At 39.9% G+C, this 23570-nt stretch overlaps 1 long non-coding RNA gene across 1 annotated transcript; it reads right to left on the minus strand.

The window, feature by feature from the left end:
- Positions 1-774: 774 nt before the first annotated feature.
- Positions 775-22698, minus strand: LOC138843694 (uncharacterized). Its single transcript, XR_011378650.1, has 3 exons — positions 21023-22698; positions 16253-16336; positions 775-3820 (listed from the first exon to the last, which is right to left on the minus strand). It is a non-coding gene; the product is annotated as an uncharacterized lncRNA (long non-coding RNA).
- Between the last annotated feature and the right edge of the window lie 872 nt (positions 22699-23570).

Genomic DNA, 23570 nt, shown 5'->3' on the forward strand with positions numbered 1-23570 from the left:
CATAAAGAATAGGCTCAAAGTAATCATATCACAGAGCCTCTAAGACCAAACCAGCTCTGAACTGAAGAGCCAAAGTGTGACAAGTCTACAATAAATCCCAGTTGGTAATATTTTGTTGTCCCCAGCCAATTGGTATTGACTATTGCTCTGGTTTGAATATTCTCCCATTCCCATCCCAGATTCAGGAATTTCATTCCCAAAGTCATGTTAACAGTATTACAAGGTGGAAATTGAGGCCAATTATGTAATCTGGAGGTGGAGTCTTTGGGAAGCACTTTGAACGTAAAAGTAGAATCCCCAGCACTGAATGATGGTGGCTTTGTTAGAAATCAAAGATGACTGCGCTGTCTGACTCCTGCCACGTGATGCCCTTCACTGCTGGGGAACCGTGCTTGGAACTCTGCCATCACCACAGACTAACCCAATGGGTTTACCTGATCTTAGACTGTGGATCACCAGCACTGTGAGCTGAATAAACCTTCTCTTGTAAATTGAGTTGCTTCAAGTATTTTATTATAGCAATAGAGAGCAGACTAATGCAACTACAAAATGCTTCTTCTTTGAAGGCTCTATCTCCATGTATTTTACAAGAGTGGTATGTATGAGCTATCTCTGACACAAAGGATTGTGCGTTTTAATCACAAAATCATTGGATTTCTTTTTTTAACTTTTTAAACTGGTTTTTAACAGATTCAATATAGAATATTGAATATAGAATATAAAATATATTCATAGAATGCAATTATCCATCCCTTCCTCCCTCCCATCTTCTATATTTTTTTATTTTTTGAGAAAATTGCTGAATTCCCAGTACTGTGCACCAGCAATATTCTGAAGCAGTTCCCTTGGAACCTCTTTGGGTGTTTTCTAAAAACCAATGCTACTATTTGGAAGATGAGTAAGAACTGTGTTACACCAAGTTCTGCTACAATGGATCTGGGCCCTCAAACCCCAACTAGATCCTTCCAATCAAAATCTGCAAGATGGGAAACATTGTTGTTAGTGTTCTTGAGTCTTTGTGTCAGTATCCTATCACAGTTTTCCCTATATTCTGTTACAATTGCCCAAAAACGTAGCACGAGGTAACAGTTCTTTACCCAGAAATCTTAGAATCTCTATCAGATACCCATCTTAGTGTTTTCTCTAATAATCTGAAGATTCTTCACCTCCCCTTAGAATCTTCCAGCTGTTCCATCTCTGATACTTTTTTAAGATGTATCTACTTATTTAAAGGTTAGATTTACAAAAAGAAAGGAAGAGATACAGAGATAGAGAGAGACCTTTCATCTGCTGGTTCACTCTCCAAATGGCCACAATGGCCAGGGCTGGGCCAGGCTGAAGCCAGGAGCCAGGTTATTCTTCTGGGACTCCCACATAGGTGCAAGGGCTCAAGGACTTGGGCCATCTTCCACTGCTTTCCCAGCCACATTAGCAGGGAGCTGGGTCAGAAGTGAAGCAACCAGGACTAAAACTGGTGCTCATGTGGGATGCTAGCATTGAAGGCAGCAGCTTTATACACTATGCCACAAGCTGTCCCCTCCATTTCTATTCTATTCAACCACCAAGCATTTGACTTGCCACTCCTCTATCTGTGCTGTAAATCCTTATCTACCCCATTCTTTTTAAGCTCATCTGCAGCATTTTAGCAAGATGAAAAGAGCACTATTGCATTAGACAAGCCGAATGAAATCCTGCTATGAACATCACTGGATATTTAACCTGGGGGGAGAGGGGAGTCACTTAACCTCTCTGAGCTTTTTTTCTCATTAGTCAAATGAACATGTAAATGTGATGCAATGTGCCCCTTTTCAAAAGTGCTCCCCAGTTCACAGCTGCCAAAGCAGTGTCCTCAGCTCTGTTCCACTTAGATTTGACATCTTCTCAAGGATACACCCAGCTTTATAGTCACTCAGGGGAGGCTGCAGCTAGGCTGCTGGAAATGTGTAATTGCTACCCTCCAATTGCCATTTGTCACAATCTCTACTTTGAAAAAAAATCTCTGATAATGCATAAAAAGCTAAGTTCTGTTGCTTGGCACCCAAGGCCCTTAATGATCTGGTTGACCCTGCCTGCCTGTGTGTAATCCCACCCAGCTCACAGCATCTCCCACCAACTACACACACACACACACACACACACACAGAGAGAGAGAGAGAGAGAGAGAGAGAGAGAGACTTTAATCCTCAGAAATACTGAATAACCATGCTCTCTTTATTCTCAGTATATTTTTACTCTTCTGAAGAGCTCTTTTTTTTCCTTTTAATTTTTTCTTTGCTTTAAATTGCTAGTCAATCTTGAGGTTTCAACTCTAATTCTATACCAATCAAGAAAACTTCCCTGACCACTCCTGACTCTTGTCCTACGCAAACCTGAATTCTCCTCCACCCATGTTCTCCCTGAAAATCAGACACTCAATTGCAGCATTTATCATTAGTAAGTGTTGATTGCAAGTCTAGCATCCTCCTAGACATTCAACTCCTTAAGGGACTATGCTTCTTGATTGTCTCATCTCCAGGGTGTGCATAGCATCTTGTTGCTTCCCAATAAATATTAGAAGAAGATGTGAATGTTACCAATCTTTTGCATAAACCTCTTCAGAAACTTCAGAAAGACTCATTGTTGTTCAATTTCATGGCTACATAAAGATGGCATTGATCTCATATACATTCTTCTGAGACTGTGTCTGTAATGAGAGCTGAATAATAATTTGTTCAAATCATCTCGTGCCAATGTAACTTCATCTGGAAACTTAAGAGAATCGACTACATCTATGAAGTCACATAAGCCCTCAGACTCATAGAGGATCAAGGTGTATGACCATCTAATTCACATTCACTGAGTCACTGACTCCCCTGAGTAGGGAATGGAGGGAAAAAGATGAAGATAGCAATTCACTGACCCTGGGGATCAATGAGCATTACACGAGGAAAAATGATGCTCTTTAATGTCTGGCCACGTGCCTAATTTCAGCCAGATATTTCACTAAGCTGAGAAAGTGCATACCATAAAACCATCTCCATGGGTGGAAAATAATTCGATGTATACATACCATGGATGGAGGAGTAATAAGACTTCCTCAACTGGATAAAACACATATACAAACTACAAAACTAAATGCATCTAGATGGTCTAATCTGACCAAAAATACAGTGAGAATCAAACCCAGATGTGACAAGCAGTACAAATAAAAGAAATAAGACAATCTCCCCCTAATTTCAACTCACCTCCATATTACCATAAACCAGTGACAGTATGCAGTTCAACTGCAAATGCTGAGACAACAATAGCCCCACAAAGTACTCCAGAATCGCCAGACATGTTAAGCAAAGAAAAGCCATTTTTATTTTTTGCTGATAAATGGTTTAATCAAAACTAACAGATGAGGCAATACATTTTGAGAACATTTTGTTGTTCAGATCATAGGGTCAGTAATTTTCTTTGGTGCAAACACATTACATTGTAACTGAGTGTGTGTTGCAAAGAGGGAGGGGTGGGCTGGCAAGGAGGAATGACATAGATTTTCTGCAATCAGTATTGTATTAAGTCCTATCCAGAAAATATTTTATACTCTTTTATTTTCTTTTATTTTTAAAAAAATTTATTCATCTATTTGAAAGGCAGAGCTACATAGAGAGAGAGGCAGGGATAAAAAAAAGAGATCTTCCATCTGCTGATTCACTCCCCAGATGGCCACAACAGTCAGGGCTGGGCCAGGCCAAAGTCCAGGAGCCAGGGGTTTCTTCCACGTCTCCCACCTGGGTGCAGAGGTCCAAGGAGCTGGTCCATCTTTTGCTGCTTTCCCAGGCACATTGGCAGGGAGCTGGATCAGAAGTAGAGCAGCCAAGCCTCAAACCAGTGCCCATATGGGACGCCAGTGCTGCAGGTGGTGGCTTTATCTGCCATGCCACAGCACTGGTCCCCAAAATATTTTATATCCTTAAATTTCAAAATGCTGTAAGAGGGGAAAGGCATCAGAATTGAGAGGTTTCCTATGATTCTGTGAAAGGGAATCAAATAGCAATGCAACATTATGCTTTATAAACATACATATACATACCCTCCACACACTTAAAAACACACACACATTAGAGTAATAAAGGATTGCAAGTTAAATGTCAATTAAGTTTCCAAAATTCAACTCATCTAGTATATGGTATGAGTCCAACTTTGGTAAATAAAGTAAATGATCAGGTAGTCATATTACTGTCATGTGATTCGTACAATTCAGTTCTGTGAAAGAGATGATTCCAAGCTGTTCCTTAACAAGACAGTGGTTTTTGTGGCCAGCCAGCTATGTGTTACCAATAAATGCCTTCAACATGTGTAGCTGGGTAACATGTGGTTACAGATTTGCTACATGTTACTGTACAGTTTATAACCTTCAGAGCTGACACTTCTAGAAACATAGGCTGTGTGTTTTAGTGGGAGAAACAGTCTGTGTTCATGTGACACATGTGTAACACATGTTCATGTGTCACAGGATAATGACAAACTCTCACATTTATAGAGGACTCATAACTTTCAAATTTCTCATACACTATCATTTTAAACCTCCAACAACCCTGAGCAGCGTATAAGAAAGCACTACTTCATTTCTCAAATGATGACACTGAGGCTCAGAGACATGTAACAGATGACCCAGGGTCAACTACTTTGGGGGAAATCTCTTCCTAGATTCCACAAGATCTTCCAACTCATGCAGAACTTCTGCAACCCTCATCACTGCCCGGGGGAATTTTGCAGGTGCCGAATCAGGGTTTTTTTTTTTTTTTTTTTTAATGAGCATAAATTTCCAAAGTACAGCTTATGGATTACAATAGCTTCCTCCCCCCCGTAACTTCCCTCCCACCCACAATGCTCCCCTCTCCCACTCCCTCTCCCCTTCCCCTTCACATCAAGATTAATTTTCAATTATCTTTATATACAGAAGATCAATTTAGCGTATATTAAGTAAAGATTTCCACATTTTGCTCCCACACAGAAACACAAAGTGTAAAATACTATTTGAGTACTACTTATAGCATTAATTAAACACCTAAGAGTAATTGTGTATTAATTACAGAGTTCAACCAATAGTTTTAAGTAGAACATAAAATGCAACTTTTGCATTGTTGTGGCTTCCCCCCCAACCTCCCTCCCTCCCGTGGCCCTCCCCTCACCCACTGCCTCTCCCATTCTGCCCTTCAACACGTTTCATTTTCAATTACCTTCATATACTGAAGATCAACTTAGTATATACTAAGCAGTGATTTCAACAGGTTGCACTCACACAACCGAACCAGGTATAGGGTATTGTTCGACTAGTAGTGTTGTTTTTGAGTTTCATAGTTAAACACATTAAGGACAGAGATCCTGCATGGGGAGCATGAACCCAGTGACTCCCGTTGTTGATTTAACAATTGGCACTCTTATTTATGATGTCAGCAATCACCCAAGGCTCTTGCCATGAGCTGTCTAGGCTAGGGAAGCCCTTTGAGTTCACCAACTATGAATTTGTTTAGTCAAGGCCATATCACAGTGGAGGTTCCTTCCTCCCTTCAGAGAAAGGCGCCTCTCTCCTTGCGCATCATGGATTTGAATGTCAGTTCTACCAATTACCTCCTAGGACTACTGTGAGGATATTGCCAAGTTCTCTGTCTCCTCAGACTTCAGAAAGCTGATATAATCTCAGAGAGGCATGGTATGTACTACCTGTTGAATATTTCTCTTTTAGCGATATCCCCTGAAGGTGCTGGAGGCTCTATAGCCACATAGGGCAGAAGCACAAAGGAACAATCTCCAAGGCATGAGACTTCTAGACAAATGGCCGTCCATGTTTACCCACATAACCCAGGACTAAGGGATGTCACAGCATCTGAGACTTTCATGGCCAAAGCCAAAACTTGGAACTTTCCTGTTAAATAGGATTTTAAGTACAAAAACTAGGAGAGTCCAAAGCAAACTCAGACAATTGGTGTATGCCAGTTTGTAAAATTTCATTATGATCTTCAGACACAAAATTTAAAGACACCAAAGCCATTTGCAATGCTCTTCCATTCTATTTCCAATTTACTCATCAATAAAAATTTTACCAATGATTCGCACAAGTCCACTTACAGAAGACATGGTTTGGGACAGCATTGTGGCACAGCCTGCAATGTCAGCATCCCATATGGGTTCTGCTTCATGTTCTAGCAGCTCCACTTCTGATCCAGCTCTCTGCTAATGTACCTGGGAAAAGCACTGGAAGATGGCTCTACACCGTGGGCCCCTACCACCCACTCAGGAGACCCAGAAAAAGCTCCTGGCTCCTGGCTCCTGACTTAGCCTGGCCCAGTCCTGGCCCTTGTGGCCATCTGGAAAGTGAACCAGCAAGTGTCATGTGTTAATCTTAATTGTTAAGTGTTTGGTGCTTCAAAATAAGCTAAGTAGTAAAGAATACATTATTAATTTAGTAAGACATCAAATTTGCCATCAAACAATATGAATACAAACAATAAGCATCTATACTTTACTGTGAAAAAGACAAAGCATGCAATGAAGGATGAAGAAATTACCTGTAGCCCACATGTTTTTCAGAAGGGAAGGAGTGGACATTCGAGAAAAGAATTTTGAATGAGAGATGTTTTAGTCAACGGAACTTAACTGAATATAAAGAAGGAAAGGATGAGGCTTGGGCCAGGCTGAAATAAGATACTCCCACCAAAGAACAAGGGACACAAAGACTGGGAGGCAAGAAAAAGCATTGTACATTCAGAGAATTGGACAGGAAACTCAATAGAGAAGCATCTGGGGAGGATGCTAGAGATGTGAACATGACACGCTTTGTACTCCGTGATAATGAATGAAGGTTATCCTCTGTGTGACTGGGCACCATTGGAGGGCACTCAGCAAGCAAAGGAATAATAAAATGTACCTTAATAAGATACTCTGCTTGAATATGGAGAACAGGATTGGGAGAGGATGGAACATAACTGGAATCTAGCAACACAGGAACGGTTGCTGGAAATTAAGTGAGGGAGGATGGTGGCTTATACTGAGGTAGTGGCAGTAAGAATGGAGACAAGTGGACAGAGTTTTAAAGATATCAAGATCTAGAATAAACAGGATATTGACTGAACAGTTTGTAAGGTAAAGGAAGGCATGAAATTAAGATTGTGTGTATGTGCACATGCACACAGGATACAAGTTTGTGTGTGTGTGTGTGTGTGTGTAGAATTTCTGTGTATATCTTTAAGTATATGTATATCCTTGGTGAATTTATATTTCTCATTCTGAGAGCAGTTGTGTATCAAAAACATACATTTTAAACTTTGCCTGAGTCATAAATACAACAGCTTGAGATTCTATAGCTATTCTCAGCTATTATCACTTAAAACAGCCAGGAATATGTGTTTATATGCATAACGCAGAACCATGCCTTGTACAGGTTGGTACACAGCCGAAAAAATATATCTCCATTCATTCACCCATTAGTGAACATTTATCACTAACTTCTCAATGCCAGTGGTTGGTCTAGACACTGGGGACAAAAAAGAAAGAAGAAACATGAGTAGTCCCACCACAAGTAGTCCACATATAGGAGGAGGTGAGACAGATGGTGAAAAAGAAGTTAACAATAAAACATTACAGGCAAAACACAGGGTCCAGCGAGAGCACAGAAGGAGCAGCCTACCCCATCTGGGGAATAGATGGAAGAATGTCCATGAGGCCTCCTTGAGATTTTCTACAAGCATTTTATGGAGTTGGTTATCTCTTTCCATCTTATCCCATCCCCCTCTTGCAATTAATTGATTTCTTTAGAGAAAAAGATGTTTTGTCTCAAATCTTACACTGTAGATGCTCAACGAGATGGACGGATGAGATGAATGAAGGAAATAACTGTATATTGACCTGACCTCAAAGGATTGAGAAAGAATGGCCATCAATACATGGAATTAAAGGTACATTTTGCTGTATGGTAAAAAAGGATTCATTGAGAAGGAACTGGATGAAATTGGCAATTGGTTTGATTTTATTTTGTGGGGTTTGACCCTTAGCAATGGATTCTTGTTGTTGCAGTATTTATCGAGCCAGATTTTCTCTGTAGTTAAGCTACTCCTGGGAGAAAGTTAGATACTTCTGGAAACTGCATTAACTCTTTCAAGCCACTAGGGTGTTTTTCAGTGAATTACTTTTCAGTAATTAAAGATGCTACAACACAAAAACACTATGTGCTGGGAAATAGAGAGCTAATCTCTCTCTGCCTTCCCCAGTTGCCCATTTCTGATTACCGAAGAGATAGGGCACAAATATGTAGGGATTATACAATGACAGTCAGTCCTGGTTTCATAGAAGAGCCTACAGTAGTCTCTTGCTAAAGCCTATGAATTTTTCACATTAGAGAACAAAGATTAGAAGGATCAAGTGACTAAAGCACTTAACAGCTTTAATCCTCATTCCTGCACAAATTCACTCTGTGGTTTTGTACTTATCTCCTTCAAATTCCTTACTTTCTTTGCCCCTCTCTGTGCATCTGCAGGATGATAAGGGCAGTTACTTGCTCTGGGCAACCAATATCTTTAATCTTTTATATACATACATATATAAAAGATTATACATATATATTTAATTTTTTAAAAGAGCCGGGTAAGAATGTCTGCCTATCCTTTCGGTGCCCATATACACGCATGAAATCAATTCATTAAACAAAAATGGTCTGCCCTCCTCTCCAACCACTACCCTTGAAAGCCAGTGATATGTACCTTCTTCCGTTTTCAAGATTTTGATGCTGCTAGTTTGCATCTTTAATTACCCAGGCATTAGTCTTGTTTTATATGACTTACAACGAGCAGTTTTTGCCCTCAGTTCATTTAAGCATAATCATCCCTAGTTTGAGCCAAGACATATTCAATATACAATTACCTGGTGGGTCAGGGCTCTGCCGTTTTGTCATTTTTACTGGCATTTTCTCCATTATTGCTAAGTACTGAGCAGTATAAGCTGTCAGAGCCACATGGCTAGCCTGAAACTTAATTTTCCTAAATTGCACAATTCTTCAGAAACAGCTTACCCCCCAGCACAGTCTCCTTGACAAGGGGCAAATAGGGTTAAACTTCAAACTGAGTTATATAGCGCTTACCAAGAGCAATGGTGGGAAGGAAGCAATTAAGCAGAATTTGGGTTTGCAATGTGAATTAGACTTTTAGAGACAATGCAGGATTCTGTGTAAAAGTGGCTGCTCAAAAGCCTTTGAGTAGCAAGAGGTTTTAGGTCATGGAGTGCTGAGGGGAAAGAAAGCAGGCAAGGCAAGAGAAGAAATGCTTCCTGAACGCCCTTTACACCAAAGACAGTAGGCTAGATCTTTTTAAATGCACTATTCCATTACTGTTGATAATAACCCTTTAAGATACATATTTTTATCCCCACTTTACAGATGAGAAATCAGAGATAGAAAGGTTAGTGATTAGCCTAGGTTAACACAGCAAATAAATAAGGCAATCTTGTTCAAACGTAGCTCTTCTGAATCTATACACAATGCCCTTTGCCTTAAACTGCCCTAGAGGTGATTTGAATGCAGTTCTCTTGTACAAAGGACTACTAACCTAATACCATCATGCACCGCAGAATGACAGGGATACTGAGAAATACATCGTTAGGCTGTTTTGCCATTTTGCAGATATCAAAGAGTTTACTTACACAAAGCTAGATGGTATAGCCTAACTACACACCTAGGCTATACGGCACATATCATCATACGTAACATCGTTAGGTGGCACATGACTGTATTCCGTCGCCCCAATTAAAAGTCCTGAGAATTAAAAGAGGAGTATAAAATGCCTGGAATGAGTCTTTCCTTTCCTTCATCCTAATACCCTCAGTGCCACTCATCTGCTTCCTGTCTCCTGCAGGTGATCTGAGCAAAGCATCTCATTGGTCTCTGCCTATTCTGAGGGACATCTTAACTCCTTGCACATGCTTCTCATGAAGAAAACACTTTGAAGTCCAATAAGCTACCCAGTCTCGATCACTTAGAGAATTTGAGAAAACAGGAATCAGCTAAGCCTCTTGCTCTGCATTAGCCTCAAAGACCAACTGCCTGTTCCAGTTTTTAAGGAAGGGCAGAGCAAGATTACTGACTATTCTTAGCATCTGAGTGAGGACATGCAAACTCAGCACAATTCAAATATGAATACTAATTATTTGGAGAGAACCAGAAATTTTTTCCAAATTCTCTCTCTCTCTCTCTCTCTCTCTCTCTCTCTCTGTCACACACACACACACACACACACACACACCATATCATACTATAAAGGACTGAGAGTTTAAGAATTTGTTTCATCAATGTTTATCATTATGACACTACTATTTCTACTTTCAGTTGAGGGAGCATAGAAACTTAAATGATGGATTCACAGCCATGAGGGACCTATTTGAAGGTAAAAACTGGCACAAACCCAGATATTGGATTATTTTGACCAAATATGCTTGTCGTTTTCATCCTACCTGATGACAGCTCTCACCTGGGCTCTTGGTAAATCAGTTCAGCACTTGGAGTTCTGGACCATAGTGGGTGGTGGAGCTTGGACCAGCATTTTGATCTCACTACCCTTTCCCACCTGCTCTCACACTTCCTCTCACGAACTGAGGAGTTTATACACACATAAGCTCTGCATCAATCTTGATTGCCAAAGTTCCACAGTCAGCTATTTTCTTCATCCAATTGGAGGTCTAGCCTTTATCCCAACTCCTCAAATATAACCTGTCTTTGTTATGGGCAGTGGTCCTTCAGAACAATATCATAGTTCATACTACAAAAGTGACTTGTGTTGGGTTAATGAGATGATGCAGGGTGGGGTCAGCCACTTAGATGGGACTGGGGACCAACCACGCCAGAAAAGACCAAACACGCAATGAGAGTTGACACCCTGGGCTACAAAAAATTAGCCAGGCCTCTGAAATGGGAAAAGGGCTGCAGATTTAGTTCAATCATGTGAACAATTACTCAATCAAGCATCCTATCAAATGAAGACTCAATAAAAACTGCACACTAAAGCTAGAATAAGCCTCCTAGATTGGCAATACTCTACATATTACCACACATGCATGCCAGAAAGGTGATGTGTGTGAAAATAACACGGAAGCTTCATGTTTGGGATGCCACAGGGCCAGATTCTACTTTATATGTCTCATTCTTTGCTGGCTCTGATTTGTACCCTGTTGCCAAAATAAATTATAAATGTAGCACTCTCCAGAGTTCTGTGAGTTACTCTAGAAAATTATTAAATCAGGGATTTCACATGAAACCCCAAATTTATAGAAAGCTGATCTGAGTGTAGCCCTTGGGACCCCCAAATTCATGGCTCATGTCAGAATTCTTAGAAAGGCTTAGGCAGTGTGAGGACTATACCCTTATCCTTGAGCCTGGCTGCCTCTTGGTACAAACATGCTCTCTGCAAGCAGTTGTTTAAATCTAGTTTCTCATGCTGCTCCTACTGGCCCTAAATCCTACCCTGTATCTCCCTCACTTTCTTACTCAATTTACTCATAACACTCTATTTAGTGTCCTGAAAGGTATCATTCACACTTATTCTTGAAATCAAAGATAAAAACCTTTTATTTATGATCACTTGTTCCTCTGTCTAAAGAAAATTGTTTAAATGGCTCAACTAAAGATTAACAGCTTTGTTCCACCCACACACAGCAGGAGGCATCTAAAGTTCAAAGAATTTTCTGATTGGATAAGAAGTGAGATTGAAGTTTTTTCAGATGAGAAAATAGGAGGGATATGTGGCTTTGTGGTCTAGCTCAGGTAGCTGCTTCCATCTTTTTTTAAAAAGATTTATTTCTTTGAAATACAGAAATCACATAGAGAAATCATGGAGATGAAATCACAGAAGTAGAGAAGGAGAAACAGAGAGATCTTCCATCTGCTGGTTCACTTTCCAAATGGCCACAACAGCTGGAGCTGGGCCAGGCTGAAGCCAGGAGTCAGGAGATTCTTCTGAGTCTCCCACGTGGGTGCAATGGCCCAAGCACTTGAGCCACCCTCCACTGCTTTTCCAGGTTCATTAGCAGGCAACTGGATCAGAAGTGGGGTAGACAGGACACAAACTTGCCCCCACGTGGAATGCTAGCATTGCAGGCAGCAGCTTCACCTGCTGTGCCACAATGCCAGCCTCTAACTTTTAAAAAGAAGATTTATTTATTAACTTTAAAGTCAGAGTTACATAGAGAGAGGTGGAGAGACAGAGAGCAAGACATCTTCCATCTGCTGGTTCACTCCCCAGATGGCCACAATGGCCAGCACTGGCCCAGGCTGAATCCAGGAGCCAGGAGCTTCATCAGGGACTCCCATTTGAGTGGCAGGGGCCCAAACACTTCGACCATCTTCCACTGCTTTTCCCAAACTAAAATACAAAGATGGTTGGGAAATGGAGCAGCAAGAACATGAATGGGCACCTAAATGGAATGCCGGCATCACGGGTAGTAATTTTACCTGCTACACCACAATGCTGGCCCCTTCTGTTTATATCTTTAATGGTTCAAAAACTCAAAATGGGAATGCTACTTAGCCATTGGTGCAATCCCATCTCTAAAACTGTCAACACTGGGCTCCCAAAAGATGTTTCTGCAAGTCTTGCTGTTTGTAGGTTACTTAGGGTTTAGAGATAGGGAAAGTAGCATAAGGGGGGAAGGGGAAAAAAAGAAAAGAGTCAAAAGTCAAAGGCAAGAGATACTGGGGACCCTCTTTCTCCTGTCTGTTTTGTTGTAAATTTCCTGCATTCAGGCCCCAACAGGTAGGTATTTAAAGGTTGGATTCCCCTCCCAGTGTTCCTTGCAATTTCTGCCTCCTCCAAGAAGGCACATACTCATGGGACTTACAGAGTTAGAACTTCTCACTGGGAGACCAAAGCCAGGCCTCTGGTAGATCTTTGTGAATCACAGAGATGCATGGCTTATCAACCAAGATCTCCAAAGAAGCGCATATTGCCTTCTGGCTTCTACTTGGGGCCTTAGAAAGGAGTCTTGTTGGCTTCCAGGTCTCTGAGTTTTAGGAATAACCATTCTGCATTTTTGTATTTTCTGGAAAAATGGATCTATCACAATGCCAAGGATACTACTCCCTCATTCACCCATTGCAACATTGCTCCGCCTATAGTCCTCCATGTTCTGTACAGAGCTGCTTTCTGCCTCTCCCTTTCCCTTGACCATCAGGACAGGGATATTTACTGAACTAGAGGAAGAAAGGAGCATTAAGGACCCTTGTAGTCCATAAGCAATTATGTCATTTGCTTTCCACTTTTTATTTTGATGTCAGATTAGTCTTTCATATAAGAAAATCAAAGAACTGGGAAATTTTCCCTTTTAGTATTTTGTTGTTGTTGTTCTAGTTCACACTATTGGTTGAACTCTGTAATTAACACACAATTATTCTTAGGTGCTTAAATTTAACTGAAAAGTGATCCCTGTTAAATATAAGAGTGGGAATAAGAGAGGGAGGAGATGTACAATTTGGGACATGCTCAATTGGACTTGCCCCAAATGGTGGAGTTAGAAATGTGCCAGGGGATTCTAATACAATCCCATCAAGGTTGCATGTACCAATGCCATCTCACTAGTCCCAGTGATCAATTTCAGTTCACAATTGATCACACTGATAGGTCTAAGAGTCAAAGGGATCACACAAACAAGACTAGTGTCTGTGAATACTAACTGACAGAATAAAAAAGGGAGAGAATGATCCAACATGGGAAGCAGGATACACAGCAGACTCATAGAATGGCAGATATCCTAAACAGCACTCTGGCCTCAGAAGCAGCCCTTAAGGCATTCGGATCTGGCTGAAGAGCCCATGAGAGTATTTTAGGCAAGGAAAGCCAAGACACTCTGGAAAAAAAAAAAAAAAAACCCTAAATAAAAGATCTCCGCGAGTGATATCCCAGTGTAAAGAATGGGGCCATCAAAGAAGGAGGTACCTTTCTCTGAAGGGAGGAGCGAACTTCCACTTTGACTATGACCTTGTCTAAATAAGATCGAAGTCGGCGAACTCAAAAGGCTTCCATAGCCTTGGCAACTCATGACTAGAGCCTAGGGAGATTACTGACGCCATAAACAAGAGTGTCAAATTGTTAAGTCAACAACAGGAGTCACTGTGTACTTACTCCTCATGTGGGATCTCTGTCTTTAATGTGGTGTCCAATGTGAATTAATGCTATAACTAGTACTGAAACAGTATTTTACACTTTCTGTTCTGTGTGGGTACAAACTGATGAAATCTTTACTTAATATATGCTGAATCAATCTTCTGTATATAAAGAGAATTGAAAATGAATCTTGATGTGAATGGAATGGGAGAGGGAGTGGGAGATGGAAGGGGTGTGAGTGGAAAGGAAGTTATGGGGGGGCGGGGGAGCCATTGTAATCCATAAACTGTACTTTGGAAATTTATATTTACTAAATAAAAGTTAAAAAAAATTATGAAAAAGGAAAAAAACTAAGAGAAAATCTTGCTATTTTTAAATGCCACACAGAATCTTGGAGGGCTCTACAGCCATTGCCTTTTGCTAAGGTTGACAAAAGAGAAAGATCTCTGAACAGAGTGCAAAAGACCCAGGGCCTAAGTCCAATCCTCCCATCAATACCATGTGACTATGAGCAGGTCACATGACCTCAACAGGTTACCGGACCTCAAGTGGGTCATATGGCCTTTCCAGACCGCAGCATCCAAACCTAAGAAACTTACAGATGAACGTTGAGCTCACCCTCAGCTTCAAGTTTCATGATAAAAAACAAACAGAACACATTCTCTCTCAAGGAGGGGAATAAGGACCGGAAGTAAAACATGGAAGAGTGAGCAACAGACAGGTGGCTCTTTACATGTGACTGGCACCAAAAGAGAATCAGATCATCTTTTCTTCAAAAGGGACAGCCTTTCCCACAATGGTCCTAAACACCTTGGCACCAGGAAATGTATTCAATATCTGAGAACTGCTATCACGCTAAGTGATGAAATAACCACCGAGGCTGGAGTGGATGCTAAATTGAAACCAGCCTGCCTGGCTGTGCTGTCCTGACAGTGTGCTGAGTACACACACAGACCCAGGTGAAGAGGCAATGAATGAACTAACAGGGAAATAAACCTTTCTCAACCTAGAGAGGTCATTTTAATAGTGCGAGGGAGGATAATTTGAGATGATTCTATTAAAATTAATTATCCTCCTTCACTTGCATTTTAAAGTGTAGTCATGCGATATTAAATTTACATGAAATATATAATTTGATTTGCCAGATGCAAATATCACTCAGGCATTGAAAAAAAGTTTTCTTTGTATTTTCCTGGTCATAGTTAAGATCTGTTAAGTTTCATGGCTCGTAAAGCCCTTCTAGACTGAGTGTATATTTTTGTGCACTCCGAAAAGTAGAGAGACTATAAAGTCCTTGACATATACAAAAAGCAAAATACAAACAATTAATACTTTATGCCAAAGATGCTAAAAATGTTTAAGCTTGAAAGGAGCATTGAAATCCATCCAACTTCTGCCTTCACAGCTGAACCACCAGCAGAGGAAAGGCAGCTGTTCACATGATGCAAGCATGCATCTCTTTCTTCCTAGGGTTTGCAGCAAAGTCTGGCCTTTCTAAGAATATAAATACCATTTCAGAATTCCTTTCCACCTGAGTGTCATAGAGGCTCAGTTCTAGGTCCTATGTTCACATTAACAAATACACATTTTTGAGATTGGGTCTGATTATACCAGATGTTAGTCTTCAGTCCCCAGGTGGTATGGCAATTACTTAACAAACAAAAACACCTACTATGTGTTAGAAAGTATGCTGAACACCAGGAGGAAAACAATGACAGCGAGGCATCCAGCCCTGGTCAAGCAGACAGACCCACAAACAAATAACAGAGCAAGGGAAAGGCAGCGGGCGTAGCAATACATTAAGTAGTAAGTCCAATTAAAGGAATTCAAGAAGGCTTTTTCTACAGAACTCTGCATCTTTATGTACACAGAACACTGCATACATCCAGTTCTAACTGCAGCAGGTACGGAGCTAGAATGTCCTCTCAAAAGGCTTGTTACCTGGATATTCTGCCCAGTGCCCCAGTGACCTCTTAGAAAGAGTAAGCTGGAAATTTAGGAGAAGCTCCCCCTCGGAGACGGGAGCCACAGATCCAAGGTCACTAGGGCACCTGCTGCAGACTTCGATGTTTTTCATATCTACCAATCTTTCTGCCAATTAACATCTCACACAAAAGTAAAACACACCAAGAACCTCATCTTCCTACCTCCCAGTGCTGCAACTTTGCCAGCCATCAAAGGTCCGCTCTTCCTGCTTGGGCTGCCCTGCCATTAACAGAGGCACAGCAGACCTAAAAGGAAGAAAACAAAGAGTGAGAATAAAACATGATGTTTCAGTCAGCCAGGCAGCACTGCTTTCCCTAGAATCCACATGACTGCTGAAAGGTTCCTGAGAACTTGAAAAATCAGGTTGACACTTGCTATTTAGGATTGCAATAGAAAGCCCATTATATTAGTTGTTAACATTCTGAATAATACTTAAAAACAGTAATCTGTGTATAATCTATCTTCTAATATAGCACTATTATTTCTAGAAGGCTTGCAGCAAGACTCAAATGGCGTTATTCCAACCACCAAAATCAATTCTTTTGTACAAAGTTGATATAGGCAGGCTGTGTACCATTTAAAAAAGCTCAGTGACCTGTGAAGCCTGGCATTTGCACCATAAAATTTAGGCCTCGTTTGATGAAGTTATTGAACACTGTACTTACCTCATCTAAGGTCTGAAAGCAGCCACACACACTTCCCCTCCAATTTTTCTCTTTAGGAGGACGTTCTGGATAGGCAGCAAATAAATTGCTTGTGATTTGGAGTTGGGTAAAGACACAGTCTAGACTGCACTTAATGAAAACTATAAGTTAATTTTGAGTACGATGCTGGAGGTTCATTGCCAAGTTGAAATGATAGAGATTATTTTTAAAAGGCTTTAGAAGTGGTTAGAAAAGACATAATGAAATATCTGAATATGAGTCTATTTTCTTCACTAGCTTGCTAATTAAATGTTTATTTTCATATACTCTAATCTTAAAATCCAGGAGAAATGAATAACATGCAAAATCTATCTTCTGTGTCAAATGGAGATTATAAAAAATAAGAATATCCAAGCTGCTTAATAATCAGCTCCACAATAATCCATATATGGGGAGATCTGACTTTTTACTGCCAACTTGCAGCCAATCATGAATATCAACTTTTAACAGTAAAACAAAAAGCAGTCCAAAAACAGGAGTTTTTTTTCCTTCTAAAAAAGAGCAAGCTAGCTCTGTTGGAGTCACCCAATAATGTTTAACAAGACAGCAAAATTATGGGTATTTAACAGACAGAATCATGGGCTCATGCACAAGTTTCCAATTCAATAGGTAAGTGGAGAAATGTAATTGTCCTCAGTAAAATCCATGCCATTTCTGAGACTGTGACTTTGTTTCTAACCATGTTCACATTGAGTTACTGATTCTTTCAAATATCAGTTGTTTGTCAGTAGAATTGTCAATCTTTACTGTTCAATACACTGATAAACTTTGAGTCTGGATAAATGCACATTTCACAGGATATATATATATATGTGTGTGTGTATATATATATATATATATGTGGTGAGGACAACATTAAAAGGATCTGTGTGAGTATGAAAAGAAGCTGTCTCTGAAATCTACACCTAACATTACCACATAGAGGGGATAATTTTGATTATCCCCATTCAGCACATAGGCATGCAAAGCACTGTAAAGAGAGTGTCTCTCAGGACAGCAATTTGATGCATAATGCACTGAAATATGTTAAACAGTTGCATCCATGAACCTGCCAGGGTATCTCATGTGGTCAGAGCCTAGTGCTTCAAAGCATACAGATAGAAGTAGCTCCTTTCAATGCCAGCCATGATTACCAGGCAGCTGCTAATAATCGGCTTCCAATGCAACTTTCCACAAGGTGAAATAGACTAATCAAGACAATTTGAATCTATAGTCCACTTGACATTGTATTTATCAACATAAATTATACTTGTAATAGCTAACCGTTATTTGTTGCTTATTCTACACCAGACAATATCCTAAGCACTTTGCATCTATTATCTTATTCAGTCCCCACAAGAGAGCTAAGTCACTTACCCAAGGTCATAGAGTTAGTGAAGCCAAGATCTGAACCTAAGAAATCTGTATCTATACTATTACCACTCACTACTATGCTCTCGATAATATTAGTGAAATCATCAGGGTTGTTGTGGGCTTCTGTATCACTAATTAGAATTAGTGACACATCGTCATTTGTGAAGCACTCATGAGATCATGTTCTCAACTCTGAAGAGCTACATCTAAAGCTGGGACTGTGGAGAAATCCTCAAAGTAATACCACACTGTCAGGTGAGTTATCATGCAAGAACCCCCAGGAAAACTCACACCACATTGCCCATTTACTTTTAAATGCAACACTTGAAGAAATGAACTACACCCTTGTTTTTCTCTGTTGCAGTTTCAAAGTGTGTTCCAATGATTTTGTCACTTGAGCTAGAAACTACTGTCTGCTATATCACATGGAGTCCTAGAATCTGAATTCCTTGTGCACCTCAATTCAGAGTCAGTGATCTGGCCTCCTGTTTGAATAAAACAAAACTCCAGTCTCTGCTTTGAGGTTTTCCAAATATCACCCAAATTGTAATCGATTAAAGACACAGTTGTGAACATGATGGAAATTCACAATATGATCAGCAGCTCCAATATATCATGCATAGAAACTAGATGAAGTGTCCTTCTATTTTTGTCAGGAATAAATAGTCAAAATCTTCCTTGCTCATCACTTTTACTTCAGATAAGGAAACAGAAATAAACTAGTTTAGCTTTACATAAATCAACTCACTCAAATACCTTGAGGGTATGTTGGTAGATACTACTACTTCTTATGTCCTAGTTAAATATTAACACATACATTTCAGAATTTGTAATATGGCATTATGTTAGGTGTGTAGTACTTATCCACTGACTCCATTTTGCGTACATTTTATTAGATAACATATTACTATTCTTTTTAAAATGTAAAGTATCCTACACATATTGCTCATTATAACTTAACATTTCCTAAAAAGCGTCGATATTAACTATATAGAGAGTAATAATAGAGGTCCCCTCCAAAGGAGCGGGCAAATAGATTCCTGAGGTCTAATAAGTGTTGCAAACACTGAATTAAAGATGTCCCTTTACTGTGCAATTTCTCACAGCCTTTAATTTGTTGTATACCATAACTTGTGCATTTCTAGGGAAGGACACTCAGTGTCTATCCATAGAGGATGACAACTTGGGATTTTTATTTCAGAGAAGAGCATTATTTTAGTAAGGTATAAAAGCTGACTTACTGGAAGACTAAAATAAAAATAAATATATACAAAATACAATTCTCAAATTTTCACTATTAGAATTAACACATGTAAAATAATTCTGTCAGAGCTCTAAGTTGCTAAATTCTTATTCTCAGTTTTTGTATCACATCACAGACAAAGAACCATCCGTGATTGGTTACCAGATTATGGACCACACTAGGAATGGTACTGCATATGGCATTTATCACACATATTTGATCATAAATCTTTGATTTCCACATAATATAATGAAACATGTTCAGGGAAACATGCTGGAAAATGCTGTTTTGCTTCCAAAATCTGTTTCATTGTTTTTCCAAGTTTAACTGCTAAAAGCAGAAACTGGTCTGAATTAATTGTCAAAGAAGATGGCTGAGTTCCACTTATTTTAATACTAAAGGGTGAACGTGGTCAAAGTGAAAGCACATGGACTTGAAGCTCCGGCTTGTCATATGAAGGGGCAGACAGAGGGCAAGTTAGGAAGGACTGAAAGACTTTCTCTGATATTTGCAAAACCCAAACAAAGTAAAAGCTAGTTAGAAGAAGAGAAGACAAAATGTGCAGCATCTGCTTACATTAGAGTTTATTTAAATAAATTACCATGGTAAGGAGATAGATTCTCCCATCCTGGATACAATAGCATTCTGTACAAACCCATAGGGGTCAGGTGAATTTCAACTAACCTGATTACATGTTCTCCTCTAATCATTTTGGATCAATCATTCCCATTTTTAGTTGACTATTCTGTACCTAGTCATGTGCCAGATCCTATGTCTTTTCAGGTCTGAGACTATTTTGTAATGTAAAAGTGAAATAAAAAGATTTCTTAAGAGCTGTTGGTGTTTTGCCTAAGGTTTTATTCCTCGTCAGAAATGTTAAATTATAAAATCATAAAACATAGTTTAAAGGAATGTGCCCTTGTCTAGGAAAAAAGATGAATGGTGAAATCCTACTCAAAGTCTAAGCCAGTGGAAAAGTTCTAAGAAACAAAAGGAAATAAATTCTGTTGATTTTGTACTTTGACATTGTTGCTGAAACCCAAACCAAATTACTTGAATATAGTTTCAGGTGCTAGAAATGAACCCCTCTTACAGCAAAATATTTTCAGCAGCATTTTAGAATAGAGGAATGGTGTTTCTGATTATCTCTCATTCTTCACAATGGTTTTGAAGAAAGGTGGAAACTTGTGCTACACATGCATATTAAAAGCTCTTGATTAATGATAATTACAATTGCAATGTGTATCATAATAGATGGAATGGGTTATTCAGCTTTTGGATCCTTGTTAAATGAGAAATCATTATTGCAAACTAAATGAATGAATCAGACAGGGATAGCACTGCCAATATTTGAGGTCAGAATTATCATTCATTATCCTTTCAGCAAGACTGCCTTAGTAGGCTAGAAACTCAGAGCTAAGAGCAGAGCCAGAAAAAAAAAAAGCTAACTATCATTGAGACTATGTCCACTTACCCAGGAAACTTAAAAGTAAAATGTTGTTGGTTTCAGCTGACCTTTTCTCTCCTGTACTCTTCTTACTTTTGCTAATATCCCATTTTAACACTTGAAAAGGTCATGGTCTTACTGTAGTCAGACACACAAGAATTGATAATGATGACAGAAACTTTACCTTCATGGAGCTAAGCCACAGGTTGCTGACATCATGATGTAAGCAGAAGAAGCCCTGCAGAAAAATATTAGAAGTGATGTCACTCAAGTAGTAGTAAAATATCCATTTTGTCCTCCACATTTACCTTCCATTTGGTGCTATGTTACTTAAATCTCAGCCTTGGAATTATAATTTGCATTAAGAAACAATCTCCTCATAATATCAGTGTCTTCATTCATTCCTCAATAAAGATGGTATTTTTAGATACACTAGCCTATAATTCAGCAGGTGCTAAGGCCTGGGTGGTAGAAGGTATGGGAATGGAAAGGAGGGAGGTGAGAAGCCTAGCATCCATTGAGCACTGTTGTGAGAGGAGTGAGAGAGTACCGAGTGCTGAGGAAGGACAAAAAGAAAAAGGACAGAGACTTAAAGTGCATTCAAAGAGGAAATAGGAGCAAAAACCCAAGACGCATGCTTGCATAGCTTTGCCAGCAGACCACACCTGTGCAGTGCCTAACCCATGCTAGAATACAGCAGATGCTGAGTAAACAGTCTTCCCTCTCTCTTCCTGGGGAAGACCTTGGTCTGTGAGATTCATGTATAACATAATAAACAGGAACTAGACTTCCTATTTAATACTTTCAGATTAATACCTTATAAATATTACCCTTGAAGTCTCAAAATTGGAGTGGAGATATATTCTGAAATACATTTCAGTGGTTTTCTTATTTTACATATTTATTCACATTTTCAAGCACTTTGTGCTGACAGTGCTATTTTGAGTTTGTTTATTATGTAGCATGTATAGATATTACCTCCCAGTCCTCCCAACATGGTAAAAATTGTGGTATAATTTCCATTCAAGATGTGAGGAAACCCAGATATAACATGAGTAAGGAAAAAGAACCACTGGTCTCCATCATCCCTGTCTAATGTTCTATCAAGTCAAAAATCTCTAGTCTTAAATATAATACACCCTACTCTCAAGTCACTTCTGCAGCATTGAATCTGAAAGCTTTGAATCTCTGTGAAGGGCAGGCACTGGATCTTATCAATGCTGTATCACAGGACTCATTCATAAAATCAGATCTGTATTTGGCCCTCAATATTTAGTTTTTAAAAGATTTATTTATTTATTTTAGGTCACAGTTACATACAGAAAGAAGGAGAGGCACAGAGAGAGAGAGAGAGAGAGAGAGAGAGAGAGAGGTCTTCCATCCACTGGTTCATTCCCTAGTTGGCCACAACGGCTGAGCTATGCCGATCTGAAGCCAGGAGCCAGGAGCTTACTCTGGGTCTCCCACATGGGTGCAGGGGCCCAAGAACTTGGGCCATCTTCCACTGCTTTCCCAGTCCATAGCAGAGAGCTGGATAGGAAGTAGAGCAGCCAGGACTCGAACAGGTGGCCATATGGGATGCCAGCACTGCAGGAGGCAACTTTACTGCTACGCCACAGAGCCGGCCACAGGCCCTCAATATTTATTAGTTGGATTTTGAGTACGTGAAAGAGAAGTTCATGGGGCCAGCACTGAGGCTCACTTGGTTAATCCTCCACCTGCAGAGCCAATATCCCATGTGGGCACCGATTCTAGTCCCGGCTGCTCCTCTCCCAGTCCAGCTCTCTGCTGTGGCCCGGGAAGGCAGTGGAGGACGGCCCAAGTGCTTGGGCCCTGCACCCACATGGGAGACCAGGAGGAAGCACTTGGCTCCTGGCTTTGGATTGGTGCAGTTCCAGCCATAGCGGCCATTTGGGGGGGGGGGTGCACCAACAGAAGGAAGACCTTTCTCTCTGTCTCTCTCTCACTGTCTATAATTACCTGTCAAATAAATACAAAAAAAAAAAAAAGAAAAAGAAGAGAAGTTCAGGAGGAATTTAGAAAGAATAAGAAAAGCACAAAATTTAGACAGATATTTATTTAAATTTCCATAAAAACTGGGGTTCCTGGTGTCAGCATATCATCTAAGAGGTACCTCTGTTCCATGTCAAATTTCTTCCTACCCCAGTGGACAGTTGCATGCAAGTAGGGACTCACCCTGTACTGATATACACTTCATGCATTACTGAGCATCTTTCTACTTTTTGATCTAGGATTCTTTGATGATGATGTTAAAATCTCCTCCAGCCACATATACATAAAATCCTGAACTACAAGGGAATTCATGCTTCCAGAGAAACCTTTAGCCCCAGGCAGATGGGATCCCAATCCCCCTTCCTAAATGAGATAATCTGAGAAGGTATTCTGCTTGCAGCCAAGAAAGTGAGTCAGCATGTAATTCTCAACTACTGCAGAAGTGACTTGGAGAGCACATCCCTACGTAAGATTCTCATATTTTTCTCTTTCACTTTCCCTGCTCCTTCAATCCGGTGTCCTGAGATCAATTCCCAAAGAACTGTTTTCACTGAGTCTTTTGAGTTCACACTCACTTTAAGAGGAACCAATTTTAATACCATCTTTATTTTTTCCCAAAATCCTTTTATTTGATGAGTACAAATTTCATAGGTACAACTTTAGAAATATATTGATTCTTCCCACCATACCTGCCCTCTCACCCTCAATCCCACCCAACC

The sequence above is a fragment of the Oryctolagus cuniculus genome, chromosome 9, assembly GCF_964237555.1.
Source record: "Oryctolagus cuniculus chromosome 9, mOryCun1.1, whole genome shotgun sequence".
Taxonomy (NCBI): Eukaryota; Metazoa; Chordata; class Mammalia; order Lagomorpha; family Leporidae; genus Oryctolagus; species Oryctolagus cuniculus.